Genomic DNA, 4,733 nt, shown 5'->3' with positions numbered 1-4,733 from the left:
GGATCCGCTCCCTGCTCCAACAGCGGCATCCAGTATGGCTGTGGGCATGGCTCAGCCTTTTGTCTCTGCTCTTAAATCTCCTCCAGGTCTCGGGGAGGTGGGTTTGTATCAAAGAGGGGCTTTGGAGGCAGAATGGGGAGTAATGGTGTCAGCTGGTCAGGCATCCCTTTAAAAATAGGGTTCTGTTTATGCTAAAGCGGGTGCTAGTCGGCACTGAACAATAGCCGCCCCGGCTATAATTATCAAGGTTTATTTCTTGTTTGCATTGGTCACGTTTTCTTGCGTTTGATCTTGAGAAACGCAGGATCCGTGGAGTTCAGGTCTGGGGTCAGGCTTTGAAAACAAACCCTGTAGCAGCAATGCATCGAATGCATAGGCTCGGCTCTTTAGAGAAATATACTGTGCTGCCTATGTCAACAAGCACGGCGGGCTGGGGCGGGCGGGCTGCTGCGACCACCGCGTGCCCCTTCCCCGCGGGACGCCAGCGCCGGGGCCTTTGCGAGGCACACTCTGTGCTTTCGGGTTTGTTTTCTTGCGGGGGGAGTGGAGGAATGCTGAGACCGGAATTAAAAAAAAAAGTAATAATATACATGTGAGCACTCGGCCAGGGAAGAAATCCAGCTTTGCTGGAGAGGTGTTGAGCGATGCTTGAGGGTGTTTGCTGGGAGAAGAGTGGTGATGTTTCCCTCCGGTTGTACAAGGCTCGTTCCACTGCTGAGGGATCCACGGATCCATGGCTGCCCCTGTGCTGGTCCCGCAATGAGGGCTGACCCTGAGCCAAGGGACAGAGCAGCCATCCCAGCACGCTCATCTTCCCCAGCTCCAACAGCCCTTCTGAGTGGCAGCGCAGTCCTGGGGAGCATTAACTGGGCATTGACCTTCTTACATCACTGTCTGCTCTGGCGCTTCTTACATCACTGTCTGCTGCCCCAGCCTTGGGAGAGGGGACCACAAAGTGACCTTGTCCCTGTCCAGGGCTGTGCCCTCAGCCAGAGAGGTCCTGCTTGCACTGAGCCACCTGAGGGTCCCAGAGGGTGGTCCAGCTAGCCGGGGAGAGCTGGGAGGGTGACACTTTTTGGTGCATCTTGTTCCTCCAAACACATCCTTGGTGCCGTGCCCGAGGTCTGGAAAGCCCTTCTGGGACAGCCTGCAGAGACACATAGATTTTTTTTTTTAAAAAAGGGTCTATTTATCTTTTTCTTCCCCCCTCCTCTGCTTTGTGTCAATATCCCAGGTATAGATTAACTCTCTTCGCTTAATATTTAATGTTTTGGTTCCTGGAAATGGAACTGAAAGCAATCAGAGAGGTGGCCTGAGGAGCTGGTCTGGTTTGGCTGCAGCTCCTCTGAGTGCATCCCTGTGTCCATCAACATCCTCTGATCTGTGTGCAAGAATCTGGGGAGCAGCTTCCCCCCTTTAGTCCAGCTCCAGACAGGGAGCAGAAGCTGCTGGAGCTCCCTGTGCTTAGGGAAGCTGGATGGTGCATGGCCCACAGTCCTTGGCTGACCAGATCCTGAGGCCAAGGCAGGGCTGATGCCGCCTTTACTCCTGAATTCCCATCTGTTCTGCCGGGGAATTTCTTTGTGCTGATTTCACATCGTTAGGACAGGTGAGCACAGGTGGAAAACGCTACATTTACTCCAGTGTTGTAATGCAGGCTCGGTAAGAAAGAGTGAGTTTGTTTTCTGAAATAAAGCATTTCAGTGCTAACAGTCACATGAAAGAGGGGGAGGAGAAGTCATGGGCTCCTCTCTGGGCTGAGGAAGATTCCGTGGGTGGGTGAGCATGGCTGGAGCTCCAGCAGCTGGGAAGAGAAATCCCAAGGTGAGGGTAAATCACAGAGTGCCTTGTGTTGGAAGGGGCCTTAAAAATCACCACATCCCACCCCCTGCCACGGGAAGGGACAGCTCCCACTGTCCCAGGCTGCTCCCAGCCCGTGTCCAGCCTGGCCTTGGGCACTGCCAGGGATCCAGGGGCAGCCCCAGCTGCTCTGGGCACCCTGTGCCAGGGCCTGCCCACCCTCCCAGGGAACAATTCCTGCCCGATATCCCATCCATCCCTGCCCTCTGGCAGTGGGAAGCCATTCCCTGTGTCCTGTCCCTGTTCAGCTCTCTTGGAGCCCCTTTAGAGGAGGGGGAGAATCCCCTCCCTCCACATTGTTTTTGATTGCAAGAGGTAATTCTTGGAAATGATCCCAACTAAATTGGGATGATGGGGTCATCATGCAGTGCTGGCACTGGGAGGCTCCCATCTTCTGGAGGTGACACTGTGGTTGTCACCTTCTTACCCAAATCTGCAGGATTTGGAGCTTTTAGTAACTGCCAGGGTGCTGTGCTGGCCCCGTTTCACAGCTTTGTTGGCCGAGGGTGCCGTGGAGCTCAGCATTCCTGGGGCCTTTCCCATGTCCATCCGGGTTTCCAACCCTCCTCTAACCCCAGGGAGGGATGCACTGATATGAACTATATTTACATAGCCCAGATGGGGATGTAAATCCAGCAAAAAGAGATAAAAAGGACGTTTTTACTACCTTGCCCTGCCAGCTGGGGAGTACAAAGGGCACCATGGAGCTTTCCCAGATTTACTGGGGGTTTCCCATGGTGGGATGCCAAGGTGCCAGCACCAGGCTCTGCCCCAGCTCAGCTGCCTCTGTTTTGGAAGCTGGAGTTTGTGATTGCAGGGAAACGGGGGAGTTTCAGAGGAACTGGGGTTTTGCCTGAGCTGATTGCAAGGTGCCCTGTGAGATAAAGCAGCCTGAAAAGCAAACAAAGCCCAGTCATGTTGTTAAACCTGGTTCTTGGGAGCGATTAAGGTTATTAGGAGGCCGGAGTGCTGTTTCTAAGGGAGGTTCTTGTTTTTCAAGACTGCAGGGGCCCTCTCAGCCAGCACATTTGCCATTTTAGTGGTTTTTAATTTACTTTTAAGTGTCCTTCACCAGCCAGCCAAGAAGATGAAGGGTTGTATTTCCTGGTGGCCATTGTCCTTGAGTGGTGGCAGCTCCTGTGACCTTGCTGTGGCACAGGAAGAAGTGAGACATGGAGTTGTGCAGTTGGTTTGGAGTTTTTTGGTCCTTTCAGTTGCAACTAAATGAACAAAACCACCTCCACTTTGTGGGGTTTGGATCGTAGGTTAAATTTGGAAGGTGCTGAGTTGCAGCTCCATCACTGAGACTGGGCTGGGAGCAGGAAGAGGATGAGGCTGAGGAGGGATTGGAGGGTGAAGAGGTGAATGTTGCAGGTCACAGGGCTGGGATGGATGTGGAGGCACGAGGTGAGATGGGGTGTGATGCAGTGCAAGGCTGTGGGGCTGCAAAGGAACCGTTTCTTTTCCTGTTTTGGGGAGAAACCCACAAGTTTGGCAAATCACCCTTTAATTTCCTTTAAACCCCTCAGCAGCTGGAAGCCGACCATCAGCTGGGATAGTTCACATCCAACACCTTAAAATAGACCTAACTCATCAGCTTGGGCCAAACCCCGCGGCCGGGAGGTGCCGCTGACCTCGCTGGCAGTGCCCGGGGCCGGCTGTGCATAGCTCAGGTGGGCGTTGTCACCTGCCAGTGTCCCTGGGACAGCCCCTGTGGCTCTCCCTCCTTACCCAGAGTCTCCAGACACGTCTGTTCACAGGGATTATCCCACTTACGAGGCAGCACCATCAATCATCCCATCCTGCCTCATATCAGTCTTCCAGAAAATCTGGTGGCGTGATGGGGACCGTCAGGATCGGTGGATGTGGAGCCGAATTCCCTGTAGGGCAATTTGGGGAAGGAGGAATTACCTGGGTTTCCACTTTCCCAAGGCTGAATTTTGTATCCCATGGTGTGCACGGGGGAAATTCCCTGGGTGGCAGCAGACCAGCCCCGCTCCTGCCGTGCTGACGGGGAGGTGACCCCGGCGGGATGGTGGCACTGCCGCTGTGCCTGGCAGGATTTGGCACCATCTGGATGCGAGCCCAGAGTAGCCTTTTGCTGTTGTATCCCAGGGCCCTCAGCCAGCGTGGCACATGCCAGCAGCAGGGGGCCAGCGCAGCCCGGTGAGGTGACACGCGGCACGTGGGGACATTGGCGGCGTTTGGGGTGGTGCCATGGGCAGTTCCAAAGCTGTGCCCCCTTGCTGGACACAAATGAGGCTCCACCCTGGCTCCGTAATCATGGAATAGGTTGGAAAAGGCCTCTAAGAGCATCGGGTCCAACCATATTGGGGTTCTGCCCACCGTTGGCTGCTGTCTGGGTGCCATACGGAATTCTCTGGCACATCACCAAATACCTCGGTCTCTCCCACTCCCTTTTTTTGGAACGATCACCCCTCAGGTTGATCTCTTATGAGCGGGTCAGAGCATGGAGGAGGACACCAGAACTTCCCAGCTGAGACAGAGGCCACACACCCACATCCTGCAGCCGGTGGTTTCCCCAAGGAATCACTTTTTCCTGCGGAATCACTTTTCCCTGCATCTCCACAACCTTGAGCCTGTGCATCCCATGGCATCACCACGGCAATGGGCAGCAACAGGACCGGACACCAGCACAGCACGTGTGCAAATACGCTGCTGCACCCATTACAGCAGCGATTTGTTGGGTTTTCCCTTCCTCTTCCTCGAAGGATTGATTATTGTCTATTGCCAGGCAAGGAGATGCTGCCCTCTGGCACTCAGCCCTGCTGAAAGAGGCCTGGTGGAGAGGGCTGTGCCAGGCTGGGCATGGCCGGGGGCCGTGCCCGGCCGGTCCCCCCGGGGGTGCCGCG

The sequence above is a fragment of the Corvus brachyrhynchos genome, unplaced genomic scaffold (genome assembly GCF_000691975.1).
Source record: "Corvus brachyrhynchos isolate BGI_N302 unplaced genomic scaffold, ASM69197v1 scaffold346, whole genome shotgun sequence".
Classification (NCBI taxonomy): Eukaryota; Metazoa; Chordata; class Aves; order Passeriformes; family Corvidae; genus Corvus; species Corvus brachyrhynchos.
The sequence above is the reverse complement of the archived record's forward strand: the minus strand, read 5'-3'. Positions refer to the sequence as shown.